This window comes from Sarcophilus harrisii, chromosome 5 (genome assembly GCF_902635505.1).
Source record: "Sarcophilus harrisii chromosome 5, mSarHar1.11, whole genome shotgun sequence".
Classification (NCBI taxonomy): Eukaryota; Metazoa; Chordata; class Mammalia; order Dasyuromorphia; family Dasyuridae; genus Sarcophilus; species Sarcophilus harrisii.
Window position 1 is genome coordinate 47407976 of NC_045430.1, and position 26230 is coordinate 47434205.

Sequence of the window (26230 nt, forward strand, 5' to 3'; positions counted from 1 at the left end):
AGTGAATATCAGCTGACTAGGAACACTAAACCCAGCTGGAGAAGCCCAAGATGGGGCTCTGGGCAAAAAGGAACCAGCACCTGTTGAGTACAGAAGCAATGGGTCAGGGATGCTACTGGCTGCAGGCACTTGTAGGAGGGGGAGCTCTTGTTTTGGGATTCCAGGCAGAGGGGAGAGCTGAAGTGAAGCTAGAGGTACCATCCTCCTGCCTCATAATTAGATGTACTTACACTAATAGTTGTCACTTTAAAAATGAATTGGCAAAGAAGAAAGAACCCAACTATAATAAATGAATAAATAAATAAATATATTCCCCTTACTGTGGGAATAGAGAAGACCAAGGTTCATCTTTAGAGGAGGACACTGAAGTAAAAAAAAAAAAAAAGCTTCTTCTACCCCAAAGAGTAACATTAAATAGCTCCCTGCCCAGAGAGAATTTATAGAAAAATTCAAAAAAGTATTTAGAAATCAAATGAAAGACATCAAGGAAAAAAAAAACATCCAAGAAAATCAAGAAGATTATGAATGAAAGTTTATCAATTAGAAAAGGAGATAGTCTTAAAGATGAAAATAACTCTTTGAAAATTAAAATTAGGCAAGGGGAAGTCAATGAAATTATGAAAGAGAAAGAAATAACAAAAGAGAATATAAAGAATATAAAATAGAATAGAATGTGAAATATAAGAAAAACAGCATCTCTGGAGAACAGATCAAGAAGAGACAATATAAGAATAATTGGACTACCTAAAAGCTGGGACAAAAAAAAAGAAAAAGAACCTTGAAACAAAAATATAAGAAATAATCCAAGAAAATTATTCTATTGTGATAGGACATGAGGGGAAAATAGAAATAGAAAAAAAATCCACCAATGACCTCCTCAGAGACCTTTTGTGGAAAACACATAGGAACATTATTGCCATTTGAAATCTCCTGTATGAAAGAGAAAATTTTGCTTGAAACAAGAAAAAAGCATTTCAAATATGCTGGAGCTTCAGTTAGAATTGTATAGGACTAATCGGCAGTCCCAATAAAAGGCTGAAAGTTCTGGATTCATATATACTGGCAATCCAAAGAACTAGGCCTGCAGTCAAAAATATCATATCCAGAAAAATTATCCATAATGTTAAATAAAAAGAGGTTATTTAATGAACTTACAAATTTTCAGGACTTTCAACCAAACCCAAACTTAATAGAAAACACATAAGAACCAATATCAAAGATCAATTTCAAGGAATTTAACATTGACAAATTGTTTGCTTTGTTTTATTTTTACATGGAAATGTATACCATATGTTTAAGATAAACATAAGCAACTTGATAGCTCAAAAAAAAGATTGGGGCAGAGTTGAGCATTCTAAAAAGCAAAACTTCCAAGGAAAAAATAAAAATAGTAATTGTTATACAAATGAATTATAGAGGAAGAATAGATACAGAAGCATCAGAGGAGGGATAATGACAATTCTGAAAACTACTTTCATTGAGAATGGATTAAATAGGAAACACTACATATATTCCATTAAGAATGTAGCACCCTCTATAAAGAAATAAGGGGCAAGGATGGATTTGAGAGAAACAGAGTAAGGGAAGAAGACAAGGGAGGGATCCATAGGTGAGCAGAGGTTAAATAATAGCAAGGCAAGTTTAGAAGCACAACTAAAGCAGAAGAGTTAGCAAGGATAGGAAAGAAAAGATAATCACACAAACACTACAGCAAAGATCCGGATTAGAACATTAGTAATCATTCATCTTGGACGAGGTCAAACTTAAAGATTCAATCAAGAGACAATTTTACATTATATGTCAGTCATACTAAAATTGTTTTAGATGCATGTTTACATATGAATAAATATGAGTATGTATATGTGTCTGAGTATATGTAAATATGTATGCATGTTGCTTGATATGTGTGAGTAGATAGATATATGTATAGGTGACCGGGTGTGAATATATGTATAGAAATATGTTGTGTATATGTGCACATATGTATGTGGGTAGGGATGTGTGGGTGGGTGTACTTGTGTATGTATATATCTATATATTTATATATAAATTTATCTGTGTTTAACTGTAGCCTGCTTGAGGGAAATGAAGAGATGAACCACACACACACACAAAAAGAATGAAGTAAAAAAAAAAGTGTGCAGCAGAAAATAAAAGAACAACCTACAAGGAAGCAAAGAAAAGATAGACCCTTTTAACTATAATTTCTTCTATTATTATATATCTTTTCCTGAACTGGTAATTTATTGCTATATATTTTGAATCCTCCCTAAGGATTTTAGAGTATGTTCTGCTGGGTCAATGACAGTGTTGTGTTTTATTTTATTTTTCTATTATGTTTTTTAAATAAAATAAATAAAAATTATCCATTCATCTATAGTGATCTTTTTTATTTTTTGTGATTATAGACAAATAATTTCTTCCATGGACCTCTAATTTGTTTTTGATGATATTTGTTATTTCTAAATCATGCATAGTTTGGAGCTGTACAAATACATTTAAAGCCTCCCCCTACCCCCCTTTTTTTTTTTTAGTGAAACAGAACAAATATTAAGAAATACTATTTCAAAAATCCCATTGTAAAGTGGGTGATAATTTGAGGACTCTGGGACATTTTTTCTTAGGGAAATGGATCAAAGATGGTAATTGGAAGTTGAAGAAGGAATACCTCTTCTCTAGATAAGGTCATAAAGTATTTTTCCACAAAAATATAGACACTCTCTTAGGTACCTTTTCATTAATTCTCTATGCAAAACTCTAGAAGGACCACCACTAATTCCTTCAGAAAAGTAGGCAAAGAAAAATGCTGTAAAAGAGTCTTCATTGTATTTTTTTTCTGAGAAATCAATTATTTTAGAGTGTGTAGAAGGAGGATGACATGGTCAGACCTGCACTTTAGGAAAATTACTTTGATATTTATGCGAAGTTGAAACATGATCTTTTATTACTGCCTGTGATTTGCATCTGCATAGATATATGTGTGTATGCATGTATACACACATATATGTACATATATATCTATATCGGTTATGTGTATTTGTGTATATCCATATGTAAGCACATATAGACATATGAGAGAGTCAGAGAGAAAGAGAGAGGCAAAGAAAGTAACAGAAAGAAGGACAGAGATGGAGGATGAGAAAAGGTAATATTATCCCATTACATTATGGTAGAGAGAACATTAATCTAAGGGTCATAAAAATGGAACCTGCATTGGCACATAAAAGAAATATGACTGGAGACAAATAATTCTTATTTTTTGACTTCTCTGTAAAATTTATAAATGTAAAGATAAACCATGATGTCAGTCAATATTGCTGAATGGAATTTGTATCAAATGATACAAATCAAAATCACATTATGATGATGTCACTCTACTAATGACAATAATGAGCCAGTTGCCTAATAATTCTGAAAGTTTTTTGTGATATTTCTTTCCAAGATTTGATGCAATATTTAGGCTTATGGGAATTTGGTTCCACTTTGATGGCAGGTAATCTTTATAGTCACCAGTGTTAGCTGCCCAGGAAACTTTCTCCTTGTTTTCTAAGAGAACATGTGACTATGATTGGACAGATATATTATATTTAAATTAGGTTTACATAAAGGTGCAAATACACTAGAAGTCAACACTTCTTCCCCTATTTCATGGCTGTAAAATACTTCAATATATTAAGGATAATCTTAGGGACTTTTGGGTTTGTTTTACTTTGTTTTTGTAAGGTCTATTTTTTTTTTGTATGTTTGTCATAGTGTCAATGTCAATCCATTTCTACCTGAAGGCAAAATAAATGATACCCCAAGGTCCTTTCCATTTTGGTACTGGTCAATCAGTCAAGAATATTCATTGAAAATACAAATGTGAGATACTTTATCTTGGACACTGCAGATCGTATATGTGACAGTATTCTTTTCCTCTGCTGTTCAAACTATACTACCAATCTCCCTGCACAGAACTCTTCCTCCATCCTATTTCTTTCACACAGTTGTGGCAGGAAATGAATATGGCTCATAGGTGATTTGAGCATTTTCATCCAGTTTGCCCCTAGGAAATCTCCTGAAACATTAGAGAAAAATTCAGAGAAATTAAGGTCCTTGCCCAAGTTCCTAAGATGGTGAAGTAAAACACCCTCAATAAGAAAGAAGACATACTACAACACTGTGTGATAGATAGAACAATGGGCTTTCACTCGGGAAGACCCTAGCTCAGATTCTGCCTCAGGTTTAAAAAATAACCATGGACAAATCTAAAACTTTGAGTTATTAGCTGAAATCCATGTGTAGACAGAAAAATACCTGCATATTTCTGATCCTTGAGCAAATTTCTGTCAAACGAGACATTGGCTGGGACAGGTGCACATGGAAGAAACTTAAGGAGTTGGGTTTTTTTATTGAGTAATATTGCATTAGAACTGTGTCACAGGGGGAATTCTGAAACTCTTCCAAGACTGGATACTCTTGGCACTTACTTGTATGAAGTAGGTTTATGGTGTTTGTGACAGAGAAGGATTTTCTCTTTCAAAGGATTAATAGTGCCCAAAGAGCTCCATTGAATAGCTAAAAGAACTGGGACAAGAAGTAAAACAGGAGCTCACCTACTGGGAACTACAGAAACTAACAGGGAGCAATCAATGCTGAATTCTACACATTCAGCAGAACTAAAGGATAAGTTATATTAGGTAGTGAAGCTAGCATCCATCTTTGAACTTTAAGAAAAACTATCATAGGGAGCCACATCTGAATGTCACCCACTGTGAGCTCTAAGAGCAACCACAAAGTAAAGTAATACCATTGCCACCTATTAGGAGCCACATAAAAACTTAATGACAAGTTGTAGAAGGTGATAACTTCTGGGAGTCCTGTCTACTCCTGACTGTAAATGGTGATCTCTGACAGATCTCTGAGGTGAAGGTTGCTCTATTTTGAGTATTGTTTTTGAATTTTCTATTTTTTTCTTCAAACTATAAATAAAACATCTCTCTTTCTAAACTGAGTGCTTATGAGGAGAATTGATATCATACACTGAGTAACGTCACATGGTAATCTTGCTAGATAATTTGGCTAGGGGCACTAAGCTAGAAAAATTAGATCTCCATTGCCATTTCTGTCATGTGAAGGCCTCTGGTACAAGAGTTATAAGGCTTGAAAGAGAAATTAGCCTTGAAAATATTTATCATATACCAAAAATATGAAATAAAACAAAATGAAATTTAAAAGTCATAAGTACATATATATTGTATAAATGAAAACACAAGTAGTGAGAGTAGGGATATGATATTATTAGAACCTGAGAGTTCTAGGGAACTCTCTAGGGAACTTAGGAAAGATGTTAGGAAATTGAAAAACGCTTTATTCTGAAGGTGTAGAGGAATGTGGGTGAGTAGAAAGGAGATAGGGTCAATCAAATAAAGAAAGACAAATCTGCATATATTGATTTATATACCTGAGATAAGCTTTGACATCCCTGGTTAAAAAGAAATGTCCTAATCTCTATGGAAAATAATTCTAAGGAAAGAGAGGAAACATATATTTGGGAAATAATTATATTTATAGCTCCTAGAAAAAAAGTGATAAGAGCAAAACTTGGTAGCAGCAGGAGAGAATTTTTACCAAAAGGAATCATAATTTCAGGAGTGTGTGAAATTTCTTCTACAAAAACAATGTAGGGAGATACTACAAGGAAAACTGAATTTTCAATATTATAATAAAAACAATTTTAAATTAAAAAAAGTTAAAATGAATTTCATATAAAAACTGGGGAATTAGAAGTCAATACATCCCTTCAAAGAAAGGAATAAATCAATTCTTAAAGGGACCACAACCCACATCAAGATGATGCAATGTCTTGTAAATTAGACAGCAAGAAGGTCAATGTCAGTGAATTGATGAGTCTGTGATGAAGAGTAAGATGTCACAAGACTAGAAAAATAGTAAGGGGATAAGTAAGAAAGGGATTTAAATGGCAAATAGGATTTTGCATTTGTTCCTGAGGTTCCTGGAGCCATTGGAATTTATTAATTGGTAGTAGTGGTAAGTAAAATGGGTTGGACCTGCATTTTAGAAAAAAAAAAAATAAAAACTCTTTGTTGGCTGAATGGAGGATGCTTTGGAACAGAAAGAAACTTGAGAAAGGCAGACACAAGCAGGCTATTACTATAATTCGGGGAGTAGTGGTGGTGGTCATGAAGACCTGTTCCAAAGTGGTGGCAGCTTTAGAGAAGAGATGGAGGTATATGCAAAAGATGTGACAAAGGTGAAATGGGCAGGCCCTGGTAACAGGTTGAAAATGAGAGATAAGAGATAGTGAAGTGTCAAAGTTAAAACTTACATTCTGAGCCTAAGAGACTAGAAGGATCATGTTGATTTTGATAGGGATGTTAAGGAGGCAAAGAGTGAGAATTTATTTAGTGGAAAATATATTGTGGGTCCAGTTTTAGTTTCAGAGTTGTTTTTATTTTCAATTCTTTCATTATTAGTGAAATTGAACAACATTTCACATAGGTCTGTACTTTCAATTAGTGCTTTTAATAATAGATAATAGAGATGATACCATAATACTTATCTGTTAAATTTAGCAAAATGTATTTTTTTTTGTAAAATAACATTTCTACTTGTGAATTTCACATGACAGTATGCAAAATTAGGTTTATTCATGTTTTAAGAAATAGCTGAGGAATGTTGATGTTCTGATTATATAAGTTATCTTATGAAATCAAGAACAAATAAGGAACTAAATTCAAGGTGACTTAAGACTTTGGATCAGAGCCTAGAGCACTGCTTAAATTGTTCATTAAAGGTAACAAGAAGGAAAAAATCTTTAAAATTTTGTACTTTGAAAATGTAAAACATATAATTATAATTAAATTAATTACAAAATGATTATTATAGTAATCACAATTACATATGAATATATGACATTGTATAATGTTGTGTTCTGGTTCTGTTTCTGACATCTGCTAACTGTGTAATAATGAGCAAGTTATCTAATCTCTTAGTGTGCCTAGAAACTCTTTCCCTCACCTCAAAAATGAAAAGGTCAGTTACAGTGTCCTTTTGGTAGAGGCACTTTCCATACCAGAATCCCTCCCATAATGAAATAACAGGGATCAACTAGGATTAAGTTTGATGCAGACAGTAATAAGATGTATGTGCTTTGGTTTAACAGAGAATTTTGCCTCACTGTTATTCTACTTCACTTCACCAGTCCCTTTTATCTCTAACCATGTCCGTAGGAATTTATCTGCTTTAAGAAAAAGAAATTCATCTGATTCTGACTTGCTCCATATATCATTCAAAAGCTTTCCCATTGTTTTTAGTAAACAACCTTTGACTAATCTCAAAAATGTTAACAGATTTTTTAAATTGAGAAGGCAGTCATATTTCTCTTTGTTAGGTTATAATGTTTTTGTAGCCCCTGGTCTGTAAGTTTATAAACACTTATTAAACACATTTATATACCAGGTACTATTCCAAACATCAGGGATACAAAAAAGACACAAAAACTAGCTCACAGCTAGCAATCTAATGGGGAAGACAACAAGAAAATGGGCAAACAAGCTATATAAGAATAAATAAAAAGTATTTGAAAGAAAGAACGAAAAATAAATAAGAGGATTTAGAAAAAACCTGCCCTTAGTAGATAGGATTTTATTTAGTACTTAAAGGACATCAGGGATGCCAATAGGTGAAGATGATGAGGAAGAACAGTTCAGGAAGGGGAAATAGAGAAAATGCCCAGAATGGAAAGAGTGTTTTGTTTGTGGAAGAGTGATATGAGATGATAGTAAAGAGAAAAGAGAAAACTCATGATAAATGACCTTGATTTTTTTTCTTTAACACATAAGGCAATATTTTCAGTTCAGAAGACTGAGGTAGAATTATATGATATTTGAGGTGGGAAGATATAATTAGAAAGAAACAATGTTAAAAAACGAAATGGTTTATTGATAAGGGAGATATAGAAGTATTACTTGGTAGCAGTAAGGGCCCACTTAAACTTGTGTATATAAATTTGTACTGGATTCAGTCCAATTAATTGCATAATTTTCTCTACCAACATTCAGCCACATATACATAGAAACAGAAATGGTAGATTGTGTGAATTTTCCCAGGATAAGATTTGTCAGGGTACGATTGTGGATATGATAAGGAAACCAGGAACCCAAATGAAGAAGACAGTATTGAGTTAACCTAGTTTATTAAAGTATCAAGATGGGGAAAAAAGAAGGGAATAACTAGGGATAAGGAAATAACTTCTGAGCAGAGAACTGAAAGTGCAATTTTGGGTGCAGAGATCATAGTTTGGATGAAAAGAAGGATTTGGTAAGGGGATGACATAGAGAGAAAGGAAGATATAGGTTATAGTCAGATAAAAAGATGTCAAAATTCTTAGCATGAAGGTAGGATATTTGTAGGTGATGTCAAGACTAAGTGTATGATTATCTCTATGTGTGGCTGTATAGGTCATGATTAGTGAGAATATTGAGGAATTTAGTGGAGGGTGTGAGGAAGAGTTGATATACATGTTGTATTTGTCCAGTAGGGGGGGAGAAGTAGGGGAAAAGAGCAAAATTGTAAACCAAGCACTAAATTCATTGAGGAGGAAATGGAAGTGACCTTTAAGTTATGGACAATAGCTACCAAATTTTGGTGAGATGGTAGAGTTGAATAGCATAAATCTCAACAAAAGAGTGATGGGGGTATGGGGATGCTTTATTTGACATCATGGCTTTGGTTAAGACAAATATTTAAATTTGGGGTTTCTAGAAAATAGGTATTCAAGAAAATGATACAATCATGAACTTTATTGTTTCAAAGCGAAAAGCAGACAAAAAAAGCACAGACACACTATAGATAGTCCAAACTTTGTTCCCATTTGTAAGAAACAGAAAATAACTTGAGGATGAAGGAAGTATGTTGAAGAGAATATAGATTCAAAGTTCGAGGATTTTGATGGCAAAATTATATATGCTAAGAAATGGGTTGGTTGAGAACAGATATCAATCCTATGTGGGAAAAGAAATGACTAATGAGACTCAGATGTGGTAGAAAAATTCTCAACTTCTTTATCAGTATATAAGGCTTGATGAAGAAAGGGTAAAGGGAGTTTCCTTATCAGAACCATAGACTGATATATATTAGAGGAGGATCTAATATTAACTATCTAAGGCACGGCTTCTTTATCTTTTCTATTTGTGACCTCTTTTCGCCCAAGAAATTTTCATGAAACCCCATGGAATATAGACATATAAATCAAACATTTACTGATAATAAATCATAAAGAAATTTATTTTAAAAGAATTCTTTGGCATACATAAAAATTTACCATTTATTAAAGAGGAGCAAATTTGCATATTAATGAAATGTATGTGTTTGTTTATTTTTACATAAAGAATTAAATCTTAGTGGAATATTTGATACCTCTTACTGTTGCCAAATATTTTGCAACCTTCAGTTATGAAACCCCATTTAAAATCACAACCCACAGTTTATGACACTTTGATCTGATCAGGAAGAAATAATGGACTTGCAATTGGTGGAGTTCATCCAGTCAAAATGCTACAAGATTCATCTGCCTGACATATAGTTAACAGTAGAAAACAATACACTGCTTTGCTTATGTTTCTATTAACATTGGGACCACTATCATCGGAGCCTTCTCATTATAAACATATCATTAAACATTATAAAATATTCAGTTATGCCAAGGAAGAACCTAGAAGAAGTGACAAGAATAAGGACTTTTGAATTCTCCTGCCTTGACCACTGAGATGAGAAGTACAAGTTGAGGGTGCAAGAGTGAAGGTACAGACATTATTTAAAAGGGTACCCAGGGAAGACACATCATCAAGGAAGAGCTATGTTTTAGTAATTGCTAAATGATGGAAAGAGAGGGATAAGAAAAAGATTTCAGATGAAAGAAATTTTGTTGCTTTTTCCAAAAGACACAGTGGAAGGGAAGAGTCATATTTGTTTGGAACTTTGAGGTGGGAGAGGGGTAGGAATGAGGATGAAGTTGAGAGGAATTGAGGGAAGGGGGATGGGCAATGACATTGAAATGAGAATATACAGGTTTTCAGCATCATTGAGATATGTATGGTATGACAAGGAATGGGATTTTTGTCATTGAGTGAAGGTGCACTCCTGTACCAGAGGAGGCTGGAAATAGAGCAGAAAATCGGTGCAACATGAGATGGAAGACACACCAGTTGCTAAAATGAGGTTCCCTATTTCACCATTATTTTTTCTTCCAAAGATTGAAGATTAGACAGGAGAGAAGCAGTTGAAGATGGAGGTCCCAATATTTCCACTGACTTTTCCTTTCTCCCCTTTCCTCAAGGGACAGGTACAGCAAGGGAAGATTGCTGCTCTTCCCACCCAAAACTCTCCACATCACAGATAAGAGATGAACACCAAAGAATAGAAATTTCTCTGGTAGTCCTGCTATTTATTGCCCTCAGCAATTTTCTTTTAGAGGAAATACACAGCAAAAGGTGGCATAGTCAGAAGAACGTGTAAAATCTTTTCTCTCCTGAAGCTGGAGATCAGGGAGGCCCAGTAGGAGATAGAAGTCTCATGTGCAGTAGGAAGTCCTCTTTGGGACAGATGGAATTAGGCTCATCCCCTTGCTGTCTTTCCACATTGTATACGTAAAGCAGAAAGTGGAAGGCAAGCAGTCAGAGGAACATGATTGTATACATGTTCACATATACATATGCACACAAACACATGCATGACAATCTTTTTACTAGATTTTTTTAAATAATAGCTTTTTATTTTAAAAATATATGCAATGATAGTTTTCAGTATACACCCTTGCAAAACCTTATGTTCTAAAATTTTTCCCTCCCTTCCTTCATCCCCTCCCCTAGACAGCAAATAATCCAATAAAAGTTAAATATGTGCAATTCTTCTAAACATATGCTGCACAAGAAAAATCAGATCAACAAGAAAAAATGAGACTGAAAATTAAAAGCAAGCAAACAACAACAAAAATGGTGAAAATATTATGCTGTTATCCAGATTCAATCCCCATAATCCTCTTTCTGGATACAGATGACTCCATCACAAGTCTTGGAAATGTAGTAAATCATCTCATTATTGAAAAGAGCCACCTCCATCTCAACTGATCATTGCATATAATCTTGCTGTTGTTGTGCACAATGTCCACTTGGTTCTACTCACTTCACTTAGCATCAGTTCATGTAAGTCTCTCCAGGTCTTTCTGAAATCATCCTGCTGATCCTTTCTTATACAACAATAATATTACATAACATTCATATACTATAACTTATTCAGTCTCCAACTGATGGGCATTCACTCAGTTTCCAGTTCCTTGCCACTACATAAGAGGTTGCTGCAAACATTTTTGCACATATGGATCCTTTCCCTTTTTTTATGAACTCTTTGGGATAAAAATCCAGTAATGACATTGCTGGATCAAAGAGTCTGCATAATTTGATAGCCCTTTGGGCATAGTTCCAATTGCTCTCCAGAATGGTTGGATCACTTCACAATTCCACCAACAACGTATTAGTGTCCCTGTTTTCCCACTTCCCCTCTGATATTTATCATTATCTTTTTCTATCATCTTGACCAATCTGAGAGGTATGTGTAGTGGTACCTCAAGAGTTGCTGTGACTAGATATTTAAAGGGTTTCTATTCCCTTTTAGAATCAAGAATACATTATGTATGTTAACCATGAGTTTCCAGTATCTTTGACAGGAAAAGATAGTGTATTCTTATAGATAAAGATATCTACAAGATATCTTGTAAGATAAAGGGTAAGCTTTGGAATCTGGAAGATGTAGGCTCAAGTTTTAGTTTCTGCATACTGGTTTTGTAGCCTTAGGCAGATTGTTTAATTTCTCAGTGTTCTTAAATCAACTAACATTCTAAATGGCAGTTGTACAGTTGCTGATTTGCATTGATAAAAGTTTTGTCATCAAGATTTTTCTGAATTTGAAAAATCATAGATTCTGACACACCAAATCATTCAATGAATTAGCTTATCTACTCAGTAGTTTGTTATAATGTAGCAAAAAGCATATCCAGATCCATAGAATCTTAAGAGGGGCAGATTCCCATAATTATCTAAAGAAATTACAGTCGGCAGATATTTTTAGGTACCTAGTATGGGTAAAACATTGTATTTGGAGGATTAAAAGACATTTAATTAGATTCAATCTATATAAAATATTATGTGCAAGTTATTGTGCTGGACACTATAGATGCAAAAAATTCAAGTCTCTGGCTTCAAGGAAGTTACAAAGCATAGAGGGTTGTTTATTTAAATATAGCCTCTTGGGTAAGGAATCTCTAAATAATGAGTTAAGTCTCCCAGATGGTCATGCCTATGAGTTTAAGATACTCTATGACTTCATATTCCTATTGCTCATGAGCTCACACCAATGTTCTCCCTCTCAGGAACTTCTTTGATCTATCACCTGTACAAAAATTATGATACAAAGCAGAAAATGTAATTAAGTGTATAAAAGAAGGTAAATAAAGTGTGATTAAAGAGAGATCATACCCATCTGGGAGGACCAGGGAAAGATTTATATCATTTGTGTTTCTTTAAACTTGAAAAAATCATTTATGAAAATTATCACTATAGAAAAAAATATATATCCATAAATAAAATGCTTTGAAGTTCAGAGTAAGAGGACACACTTGTGTGGGGGCAATTTTAGAAAGCTTCTGGAGGAGGAATGAATATGAGATGGATAGGGCAAGTTGAGATGGCAAATAGAGGAGTTAGGATATTCTGTCCAGCTTCAGGGTTGTTCTACAAGGATTTAAACAAGTCCAATTTGTTTCAGAATCTATTCCTATTACCTGATGCAGGATTTGGCTTTTCTGATTTCCCACACATGAAATCTTAATCTCATACTGATTTTGAATGAGTACAGAGAGAAATCAACAAAACTGAATTCTCAAAGAATATGGGAGTAAGGTTATTCAGTATGTAGATGGATGTTAGTCAGTGTAAACTTCTTTAAATCTTCCTTTGTTACACATTAATCCTTCCTTTCATCAATTACAGAAATTCCAATATACAGTAACACAAAGACAGCAATAAATGACGAAGTCATACTATTTGTGGCTTCAAAAAATTGTAGAAGTATGTAGAAGTATTTTTCTACAGAAGTATGGAAAATCATGGGAAATTTAATTTTTCATTACCATTTATGTCAATGCCTACAGTGTGATTGTGGCAACCTTCACAAGTACATTGCTGATTTGTTTTATTTTAGTATCTTTTAAAACAAAAATAAAACTCAGCAGGATACATTAGTAAAAGGTGATGTACAGTTATAATTTATCTAGCAAGAAAATCCTTCATTTGAAATAGGGGGGAAAAAAAAAACAACCTTTAAGTCTCACCCAATCTACAGCTTATCACATTTCCTTAAATGGGAAGAAAAGGAAAAAATTCTTTGCTTTTGTGTTCAATCTCTATCTTCAATGCATTTTTCAGCTACTAGCTAAACTCTTTAATTGCATCTGAAAACAAGCAATTTAGTAAGGAAACTTTACTTCTATAATTTACTAATGTAGGCTTAGACTACTTATGAAGCCACCCACAGTAGCTCAATTTCAAAGACATCTATACACTGCCAAAAGGAGAGGAAAAAGTGCTCTTAGTAAAAACTCAAAATTAGATCATTTTTCTTTGCTTTCTATTTCTAGTAAATTACTGTTAATTTTTACGACCCAGACTTCATCTCAAATTCCAGCTCTTAAGGCCTATATCACTAAAAATCACTAAAGCAATGGATACTAAATAGGGAATACATTCTCAGAATAGGTAAAAGCAATCATTCAGTAAAATAGAAGCTCCATAAGAGAAAAATTCTTTCCAATCTTGTTTTTACATTTTTGGTACCTAGCATATAGGAATGCTTAACAACTGTGCGTTGAATTGAACTAACATTTATCGTGCACTTAACAAGCAGAAGACACTGTTGTACATGATTTGGAGAATATATCTTACCCATGCTTGTAGAAATTGCTTATATCTTTATAATATAGGCTCTTGTACAGTTGATTTCATTTATATACAATGTCTAACATAATACTGATGGTAATAAAAGCTCATAAAATTGTTATAATAATCCATCCTTCCAGAGACTATTGCATGACAGCCATAAAGTTATCAGTTCAAAATGAAAGAAACTAGGCGAGATCTTTGATTAGATTCTGTAATTATAATTGAGAACATTTTATTTTTTCCTGAATGAATAATTTAAGTGAAAACCACCTTTGATTTAGTGTATAATGATAAGTCACAAGTGGATAATGGCAAGTCAACTGACTATACAGATCCAAAGAGAAATTTAGAGATCTTGAGTGAGAAGATTGCATGACCATGATTCAAGAGAAAGCAATATAGACCCATGCCTTACATCTATTAGGAATCATAGTTTATGTAGCATTCTATATTGATACATAGTGCAACTTGATAATTTGACAATTATCATATGTCATTTGTGGTAATCAGCAAAAAGAAGTTATAGGACTGGGGTCATATAAAAAATATATAGAATCTCAGTTCCCGACTGCCATTGGCAAATCATGCCTCCTGCAATTCCCATCATAATCTTCATCCTTCTCATTCCTCACCTATTAGAACCCTGGACTCTGTTCCTGGAACCAATTTGGGCTCAGAAAGATGAATCTCTGCCTAAGGTTGTCTGGAAGAAGGACTCCTTGTCACTATAGTATTTCCTATGTATACTTGCTCCCTTTCAATGCTCTCTTCTTCCATTAGAACATGAATAAACTTACCTGCATTGTCCAGGCAGAATGATTGACAGACCAATAAATTATTCCATCACTATGTTTATTTTGAAAAGAAAATAGATTTAATAGTATGAAGGGAAGAAGATAAATTACATCTGGGAAAATGAGCAATGCTTTCAGAGATTTCAAACTTCTGTTGAGGTAAACAAACAAATAAAAAAATTTCCTGACTATTTCAGTAACATATTGGTTTGTTTCCTTGCCTCGAGTCTTTCACTCTAGTATATCAAATCAATCCTATTAATGTACAGATCTGACCTTGTTCAATAACATTCAATAACTTTGATTGGCTGTCACTAACCTGTCACCTCCCTAATCAAATATAAAATCATTTACTGTAAGTACAAAATCCTTTATTTGTCCCTCTTGTAACTTTCTCTCTTCCAACACACGCTGCTATCCTGTTATATTGGTAACATTGCTATTCCTGGACAAAATTCTGTCTGTAGACTGGGCATTTTCACTGAATATTCCCCATGTGTGGTTTACTTTCCTTCTTCATCTCTACCTCCAGACTTCCCTGATTTCCTTCAATTTATAATTAAATGTACAGATTAGAAATATATAATAATGACTGTTCCAATCTATAATCACAAATAATCTATCATATCTATCAATTTTAAAATTCTTCTCAAGTCTTTACCTTCATTCTTGTTTATCTTTTGATTAGATTTAGCAGGATCTGAGACAGGTATGCTGAGATCCTCAGTAATGTAGTTTTACTGTCCATTTCTCCCTACAAATTGATTAACTTTTCCTTTAAGTCTTTAGATGCCAAAAGATAGCTCATACATATTAATTGTTGATATTAATTTATTTTCTATGGTGCCTTTGGGTATATTCTTCCTGAATATATATATATATATGTGTGTGTGTGTGTGTATTTATTTAAGTTTGTCATTTGTTACCTTATCTAAGATTATTATTCCTATTCTCAATAGGAATGCAGCATATTTGATTTTGTTCTATGTAATGTTGTCTTTAAAATGTAATATTCTCTGGAAGCTGGTTTCTTGGGGGGCTTCTGGGAACAGCTTTCATTTCAGTTCAGTAATCACCCCAAATGCAGCCAGGTATTAAAGTCCAAATCCTTTATTGTCTCTTTTCAAGTCTTGTCTCCTTTCCTGTGGCCTGGTTAGCTTTTCTAAAGGCCTTCTGTAGTCTTGGTTCCAAGAGCTTGAGCTCCTGCTTCTGAATCTTCCCGACTGAATCCTGGTTGTGGCTTCTAGCTTATATATACTCTCTTAAAGGTATGAATCTTGTGGAACTATAGTAAGTACTAAGTACATGTACTGAACTAGAAAACTGTTAAGCACTAGGCTAAACAACCATTGTCTCTATCAATTCCACTGGCTTAGTACCTTGTTTCAAGTTCTGGCCTATAACAGTTCTAGCTTGTTTTAACTCTCTGTGAATCTTTTTTTCCCCCAAATGTTTCTTGTAAACTATGTATTGTGGTATTCTGCTTTCTTATTGATTATGCTGCTCTGTGATTATTTAAATAAATTCACTCCATTCATATTCAGTTATCATTCTTTTGTCTTTCATATCCTGTTGTCCTTCTAAATTTTTCCCTCTATCCTTTACAAAGGATAAAGTATTGAGAGAGTGTTTGCCCAACACAATTGATTTATATTTGATCCATTCTTCTTCTTTTCCAATATTTATCTTTTCTTCTTCTCCATGCACTCACTTGATTCTTTGTTATATTTAATTTCTACATCAAACTGCCCATGTTTGCTATAAATTTTTGTAAGGTTAGATTAAAATGAGTGGAATATATAGTCATATCCTTCCTTCTTTTATATTTGTATAATCTTCTTGAATTCCCCAGTTATGTGAGGTAAATTTTACTTTTCCTCCTTGTCCCTTTACTAGTGTATTCTTTTTTCTTCTTTTTTCCTTCCTACTCATGATCATGAAAATATAACATCATTGTTCATAGGAACTTTGTCTTTTTTAAATTCCCTACTTTTGTTGGTAGATAAACTACTAGAGTGTTCAATGAATCAATTTTATGCATCTCTCTAGCGACATCATTGTAAATTATTGGGAAGAGAAATGCTTGCGGAGTAAGAGGATATGGTTTTTTTAGTTTTATTTTTTTCCAGCCATATGACTTTGAACATGTTATCCCACCCTTCTGGACTTTACTTTCTTCATTTGCAAAATACAAACTAAGACAAGATGACCTCATATCTTTCCCTCCACCCAGTTCTATGTCTGTAATTTGCATCTTTGCTTATTCCATTTCTGTGCTTGAAATGCCATGTCTCTGTTAATCCAGGATTTTTTCCTAGAAACATCAAAATAGAAGAGCATGTGCAGAGCCATCTCTTAAGGGGACATTAGAACTATCAGATTTTGTCTAGAACAGTGATGGGTCTGTGTGATGGGTGCTAGACCCCCTTTCCCAAATTAACTACTAATCAGAGACATCTTCAGGTACAAAGAGAAAACATTTATTATTTATACATTATTTAATATATTATATTATGTATATGATATATGATATTATTATATTATTATATATCATATTATTTTATTATATATTTATTATATTATATTATATTATATTATATTATATTATATATTATTTAATCCCTGCAGGGAGAGGCCCAGACACATAGCTGGGAGCCAACCCAACTCCCACCATGTGCTTATGAACATACCGGAAGTAACAGTTAGTTAAATAGGAAAAGACCCAAGCCTTTTCATTGGATAGACTAAAAGGACATATTCATCTTTGACCAATGGTCACTAATGCCATCTGACACCCACAGGTCATAGCTCTTGTTGTCTGATCTTTTAGAGATCATATGACTTCCTAGCGTCCTTTTTGGACCCAAAGTCCAAAGCCCAATCTCCCAACTCTGGGAACAGAGATCATGTGACTCAATACTGAGAAATATTTCATCCAACCAGTCCCATTCAGGTCTTTGGGGTTAAAAAAAAAAAGACAAAAAAACCTAATAAGCTCGAACCCCCTCTTCTTGGGGGTAAACTTGGAGTGAGCACACACACATATTTATTTCTACAAACTTCTTTATGAAATAGTTTTTCTTTATCCAAATACTCAAATGATTATGTAAACTCATGGAATTAGACATTCTCTCTATTGATTTAGATCACAACATCCACACCTGCTTAATCTGCATGAACTCTGGTCTGCCCAATTTACTGGTAACTTTCCTCCTTTCTTATAACATCTCAAAGGTACTAATGGAAAACTTAAGCTGGCTACCTCTCATACCTCATGCCTCCCTTTTTCCAAAAGCCTCTCATCTCTTTTTGTCTTCCATGAGGAGACATTTATTGCTATTTTTCTTCAGTTGGATATATCTTGTGGTCTTCTCACTCAACTATGCACATCTCTAGAGCCCTCTGTGTGATAGGCATATTTAGTTTTTGATAAACTATTGTGTTCTATGTTTTGCCGCAATACAACAATAATAAAGGGTTATATTTATCCTGTAAAATACAAGAAACTATTCTTTCTTTAAAATATAAATATTTTTTCTCTATCTAAGATGTAAAGCAAAAGCTTTATATGGAAAATTGTTCCTTGCTGGTCAGACCAGTATCCTCTAGAGACAGAGAGCATGGCTCCAGGCCATCTTGCCATAAACAAACAAATACCAATAGAGAACATTTCATTTCCCTGTTTGGAAATCATTCAAGAACTAGGTTTCATTCCATCTCAAGGTAAATTCCAGTTAAGGAAAATGAGAAGAAAAACATGGGAGGTGATGGTCAAGAATAAGAGAATGTCTGAATGGAGGCAAATCATTCAATTCCCATTTAAAAGGGCTTTGATCAGATTATTCTAAATAAAAATTGGAACTTGCAATTTGACCTTTAGTTTTCAGCCTCCAGATCAAATGGCTTTTCAGCAAAATCCTAATCAAATCCCACTACTGGACATGTCTAACAAAAGATAGATAACTGCTTTTGAAAAGAGGTTGTAGGGATTCATTCATTCATTGAATCAGGTTTGAATCTGGTTTAACTCTAAGATTCTATGATTTTAACAGACTTAATTTTTTTTTCTTTTTTCAATTTATTATAGTATCATGTGAAAGAATTGTCCAGAAGATGACAGTTCAAACTTACTTTGCATCGTCCAAGAAAGAAAAAGAAAAAGAAAGAAAGAAAAAGAGGAGAGAGGAAGGAAGGGAGAAAGTCATGTGATAATTTTATTACATATTTAAAAGGAATAGCAAATTATATGTAATAGATGTTTCATGTGCAAACTTCTTCTCTTCCCCCCATCCTTCTGTGTTATGGAAATGCTGTTTTATTTATGAAGTTCAGAATAAAATAAATAAAGTTTCAAAAAAAAAAATGCTATCCAAAAAGAGAATAGGTTTCCTCACAGATTAGGAAGCTCTCTGTTTCTAAAAATATTTACATAGATCAAAACATCAAGAATATCTTAATCCCAGTTGGCTTAAGTTTTGAATTTCTTTCAATTCCAAGAGCCTTTGTATCTTATTATTCTTGCATTCTAATGGATTTCTCCTCTCTTCTGTATGGGCAATCCTTCTATTAGTACAGATAGCAACCTATATCTAGTTTCTCAAAATGAGACAATCATTCACATCTTTCAAAGAAATCTATCATAGATAATTGTGCCACAGTTCTCTTTTATTGTCCTGACTCAGTTTCCCTAATTGTCTTGACTCAGTGTCTCTAAATTGTCCTGCCTTGGTTTCCCTGAATTGTGATTTAATTGTTCTGCTCAATCCTGAAAAACCACCCCTCCCTCTTAATCATCAGAATATTTGATAAGGTTAAAAGATCTTATATTTTAGAATATCAGAATGCCTCTCCCCATCCCAATCTATCAGAATATCAGATACCGTCTTATCAAGATGCCTCTCCTGTGCCTCCTCCCATTATGTCATTTCCAGTGCCTTCTCCCCACCTTGTCAGAGTCCCATTCTAGCTCTTAGCACCCTGACTCTGCCCCTGCCTCTATCTATCCCCTGTAGCTGAGCCATGTGTATATAGGTCATTGAGAACTCACATTGTTTGCTGGATTCTTTGAGACAATAGTCTCATTCAGCCCTGGGACCAAACCATGGATCCATTTGGTCCCAGTAAATCTCTCCTTTTCAAATAAAATATTAAATACTCTCTAATCTCTATCTTGCCTCAGTTTCTCCAGCATTATAATAATATACTCAGTTCATTGAACTTAGAATATTTTTGTGGATACCATTATATTATTTAAGTTGACAATGCATTATTCTTGAAATAGATAGCATTACTGTCTTCTTTCTTGACTATATTATTTTATTTATGTATTAAACAGTATAGCAAAGTGGAATAAACATCAAATTAAGAGTCGAAATACAACTTCAAATGCTGTTCCTCCTCCTTATGATATAACTGACCTTGTACAAGCCAAGCACTCTGGCCTTCGGTTTCCTCATCTAAAAATTTCAGGGCATAAGAGACATTAAAATGTTCTTTTAAAAAATTGTTTTTTTGTGCCATTAATAATCAGCAACAAGCATAAAAATTATGGTATATAGTAGAGAACAAGAAAGAATCCTGCATAAGAAAATTGAACTTTTTATAGTTCATTAATTTTTAAGAAATATATGTATATAAAAGATATATGTACGGTATCTCAAAAAGTCTTAGTGTGCTTCAAGTTACTAAAGATTAAAACTAATCTTTTAGGATTGTGCATGTATATGTGTGTGTGTTTGTGTGTGTGTGTGTGTAATTTAACACACAAATAATGATAAACACAGAGATAATGATAAAACGATGGAATGGAAAGAGCATTAATTACGATATTAGAGGACTTAGATTCAAATCCCACTTGAAACTCAGGTCATTTAATTTATCTGAGCCTTGAATTCCTTTTCTATAAATTGTGGGAGTTGGTTCTTATTTATTGGCTTCTAATGTCTCTCCCTAGGCAGCTAGGTAGTGATATATAGTACACCAGCTTGGAGTCAGGATGATTTTATCTTCCTGAATTGAAATCTGATCTCAGACACAACCTAAGTGACTCTGGGCAAGTAATTTCACCATCTGCCTCAGTTTCTTCATCTGTAAAATGAGCTGGAGAAGGAAGTAGCAAACCACTTTAGTATATTTGCCAAGAAGTCCCAAATGAGATTATAAAGTCAGATAGCAGTAACAACAAAAAGTCCCTTCTAATTTCAAAATTTTTATATTTATTCACCATTTATGTCTCATTCTGTGATATAAAGAAAAATTGTCCATTTTTAGAAAGCTTTTTATTGATGCTCTTTTAAAATCTATCTCACTACTCATCAATCTGCCCCTCCACATTTCTGTTCAAGCTAACACCCTCCCTTCTAATAAATATGTCAAGTATAGCCAAGAAATCATCACATTGGCTTTGCATCAAAATGCATTTCAAATTCAAATGGCAAAAAAGGTGCTGATTTGTATTGGTGATGGAGTTTTTACACTGGGAAATTTCTAGAATGATGAAATATAGTATTTTTGATTGTTGATGGTTTTGGTTGTTTATTTTTTGTTACAGTGGTTAGAGTCAGGACTTCTTTAATGTATTTTGCAGGCTGGACATAGCAGCATATGTCCATAATCCTGGCTACTGGGGAGGTTGAGGCTGCCAGCTTACTTGAGCTTGATAATTGTGAGCTGCAGCGATGTAAAGCCAGTTACTTCACCATCTGTACTATCCAGCATCAATGTGACAGCTCCCAAATGAGAGGGCTACCAGATTGTCTAAAGAAAAAAACAGATCAGCTCAGGTCAGAAAAGTTTCTAAGCATATATATGAAGAAGTTAGGCTCAAGAATAACTGTAGTACTTTTAGCCAGAGGTGAGACAAGGAGATCCAACGTCATTCAATTAATAAACAAATACATTATTGAACAAAGTACTTTCTGGTGCTAAAATTTCTGATCTTGTGTCCTTTCTGTCACTTCCCACAGACAAATCATAATTAGTAACATGCTGCAACCTACTTATACTGATCACGTGTTTTTCTGTTGCCCTTTGGAGCACTTAAATATAGCTCATTTTTAAAAAAATTGACTATCAATTCAGCATGCATTTGGACTTTCTATCTCTTCACATTTCCCAACACTGTCTTTAAGAGCTCTGCTTTGCCTACAAGAGAGTCACTTTTCTCTGATATCTCATTTCAATCTTTCTTTAAGTGTGGGAGGAAGGTATAGGAATAAGCGGATGTTGTGAACACATTACCATCTTCTTGCCTGTCAGGAATCCCTAGTCATGCATCTCTTGTCCCAAACAATGATGGCTGAGTCCCACAAGGCAGTAAAAACATCCCTATTTGGGCACCCACTTACAAGCAACCCCCCCTTTAGCACACTGCGGTTTAAAAAGAGGCTGCTGGTAAATAGGGCACTGTGATTGCTAACCCTTCCCTAGGGGCAACATCCCTATGCCAGGCATGTTCCTGCCAGTTTGCTTCTGCTGTTGCCTGGGAAAACAGCCTTGTTTTGTAATGACATCCAACAGGCAAACACCTGGAGGGTGTTTAACTTCCAGATGCCATTCTAGGGAATGCAGATTGGCAACAGGCACACAGGACAAATCTGCTACCTGCAGAATGAGAATCACCTGGACCAAGGTAGGGATAAAGAAAATAATAAGATAAAACTAATATTTCAAAAGTATTCCTGGCTCCCAACTTCAAGAGATGCCTAATATACCTTAATGCAGCTTCTCTGAATGGATTTTCTCCTCCCATTAGAATGTAAACTTCATGAGGGCAGGAATTGCTTTGTCTTGTTTGCCTGTATTAGTATTCCTAACACTTAACATAGTCCTAGACATCATAGCAAGAATTTAATAAAATTTTGTGTAAATATGTATGCATTATGTATGTATCTATCCATTCTTTGTCAAACTTTGAGATTTTCATTGCAATAAAATACAAAATTCATCCAGTATAACATAGATGGAAATATAGAGTAGCTCAATATTCTAATGTATGAAATGGTAGACTTAAAGTTAGGAAAACTCGAGTTCAAATTCTGCCTCAAACACTTTCTAACTCTGTGTGCCTACGTAAATCCTATAATCTTTCTCAGCTGTAGTTCCTTCATTTGTCAAATAATAGGAATAACATTTACTTCACAGAATTATTTCCAGGATTAAATGAAGTAACATATATCAAGGACTTTGTAAAACTTGAAGACCCATGTTATTAGTTATTGTCATTATTATGATGTAGTATATTAGAGAAACAGTGTTTTTCATCCTACATAATTTCTTTTCTTTGATTTATTTTATGCCTTACTTTTTACTTCCCCTATCCCTATGACTTGCCACATCCCCCATTGAACTTCAACCTCACATATTGCTGTTTGGTCACGTCTTCATGAACCCATCAAGATTTTCTTGGCAATGATATTGAAATGTTTGCCATTTTCTTCTCCAACTCATTTTTATAGATGAGGAAATTAAAGGTTAAATTACTTGATCAGGGTCACACAGTAAGTGTCTGAGGTCACATTTGAACTCAGATCTTTCTGACACTGGATCCAAAGCTCCATCCACTGTACCACATAGAAGTTTATAGTCTCTCTCTCTTCTCTCTCTCTCTTCTCTCTCTCTCTCTCTCTGTCTTTCTCTCTCTGTTTCTCTCTCTCTCTCTTCCTGTTCTCTCTCTCTCTTCTCTCTCTCTCTCTCTCTCTCTCTCTCTCTCTCTCTCTCTCTCTCTCTCTCTCTCTCTCTCTGTCTCTGTCTCTCTCTCTTTCTCTGTCTGCTCTGTCTGTCTCTTTCTCTCTTTGTCACACACACACACACACACACACACACACACACACACACCATGGTATGTTACCTTCTAGTCAAGACAGAAAACAACAAACACAGAATAGGAATTTTCAATTCCACTTCCCATACATTTTTGTTGTAAAACAACTCTGAGCCACTCCTTTAACATTTCAGAGTTCTAGGCTAGAGATTCAAGTTCAATTTTTTGGAGGGTGGCTGCTATTTGAAGCTTTTTACATTATGACTGACCATTTCATGTATTTTTTAACATTACTGTCCTCCATATGTTTTAAGATCAAGCCAAGGGATCCCTAGAATAAGCCCCATATTTCAAATTTTTTATTTAAAATTTTGATCTTTGTCTACATTATTTCTTGTCTAGATCATCTTCCCTTTGCTTCTTCACCTTCAGGTTACTGCTGGTTTGCTAAAATCCACATAGAGTAGCATTTGCTACAAGGAAACTTCCTGTTGCTACTGATACCCACCCTCTCTCAATCAAAAAAAAAAAAAAAAAGACCTCATACATAATTTTATTTGTAGCTATAAATTACTATATTCGATGTATATATTCTAACTACATAGTCAAGTATATAAAATTATAGGATACCATAACCTAGAGAAAGCCAGCTTGGCTAGATCACTGATTTTAGGATAGTGATGTAAAATGATGCTGGAAAAGTAGAGTTGGACCAAGTTATTTAAGCAAGGCTTTAAAAGCTAAGCAGTGAAGATTATATTTTATTCTACAGGCAATATGAAGGCACTGAAGTTGTTAGAGGAAAAGAGAATCACATAGTTATATCTATATTTAAGGTACTAAATGAATATCTTAAAATGTGTAAATATATGTGTGTACATATAGTTGTGAATTAGTGTATGCAAATATACATGCACATATATTTATATACATATATGCATATATACACACATATACACACAAAATATCACGTGATGAAATTTTGTTTCTAAAGATTTTGAGCAATTTGACAACATACACATATGTATTATAGAAGATAAATATATCTATAAATAGATAAATAGAAATACATATCTATTTATGTATTTATGTGAATATGAGATACATGTGTATATGTGTGTTTATGTGCATATGTATATATATATATATATACACAAAAGAAACACTGAGATAAAACTTTTGAAAGAGTTTGAAAAATTCTAGAACATATACATATTTATGAGTATATATATGTATATATCTTGAAATGTGCATATGTCTATACAAATGCCAAATGTATGCTTGCCAAAAAAATATTTTGTGGAGAACTCACACAGGAGAAGTGCTCACAAGGTGATGAGAAAAAGCAATACAAGGACACTCTCAAGGTACATATTAAGAACTTTAGAAACAATTATATGACATGGGAAACACTGGCACATGGCGGCTTAGCATAGTGTGCTCTCATCAGAAAAATTGTTGTGCTCTATGGGCAAAGCAGAATTGAATTAGCCCAGAGGAAATATGAGATGCACAAAGTTACAGAAGCCACCCTAAATGTTTATAGGGTCCATGTGTATATGACCTGTGGCAGAGTATTCGAGGTCATATCAGCCACAGTTGGACACACTGCAACTCAACTCTGACATAGTGATGTTCTTTTGGTCTTCTTTGAGAATGAAGAACAACCACATGTTTGCACAAATACATAAGAAAGACAGCATAAACTTTCTTCTAAAGATTTTGGGGGATTCTACATCCATCCATTTATCATCTATCTATCTATCTATCATCTATCTATCATCTTTCTTTCTATCTACCTCTCTATGTATCTATCTAGCCACAATTCATGTAGAATGAAAAACTTAGGAAAGTACACGTGTGTGTGTGTGTGTGTGTGTGTGTGTGTGTAAAACCATTGGGTACAAAAGGAGCCAAACGATTTCTAAAGTGAACAATTACTGTCAAGACTAGGTTCTTGGTTGCTTTTTTGGCTTGAATTCTAATCGGAGATTTTGCAAGCAACCTGCCACTAATGTTATTGTTAAATTCAGACTTTTTTTTTTCATGAATGGCAAAGAACTTCCCTTTTGTTAGTGATCATCTACAAAAATTTGTTCTCATCCTTGGTTGTATGTCAGATGACTGATTAGGTAGCATTAGAGCTAAATGGTTCTATTTTTTTCAGAATGAAAATGAAAACCACTACTTTGTCATTGAGGAGCCTTAAATGAAATGTTAGAAAATTAAATCTAAATGGAAAAGTGTAGAGGGCCTCAGATAGTGAGGGAACTCTGGATAAAGTATAAGATCCTTCAGCCCAGAGGGAACCTGCTGATAATGTCTGGTTTGGCTCCCCATCTTCCCTAAGGGCTCTCTCCCTTTCTGAGAAATCAAGGAGAGTGTGACCACCTGTGTTCCATTTGAAGCAAGGGATATTTACAGTAAAGAGGCATTTACATTTCAATACCAGGGTGCTTATAGTTAACACTTGGGGCAGTATGCTGTGGTGATGTGGTGATGTAATGATTCTATAGTTGGCACATGCTCAGTGTATTGTAGTAATGTAATGGTATTTAGGGACTGAGAGGACTTGAAATAAAAGGACTCCATCTTTGATCAGCCTCTGGGTCTCCTGCCTTCATCACTCCTCCACTAAGACCAAGGACTCGGGCTAGTCCCAAGATCCTCCAGAGAACTAA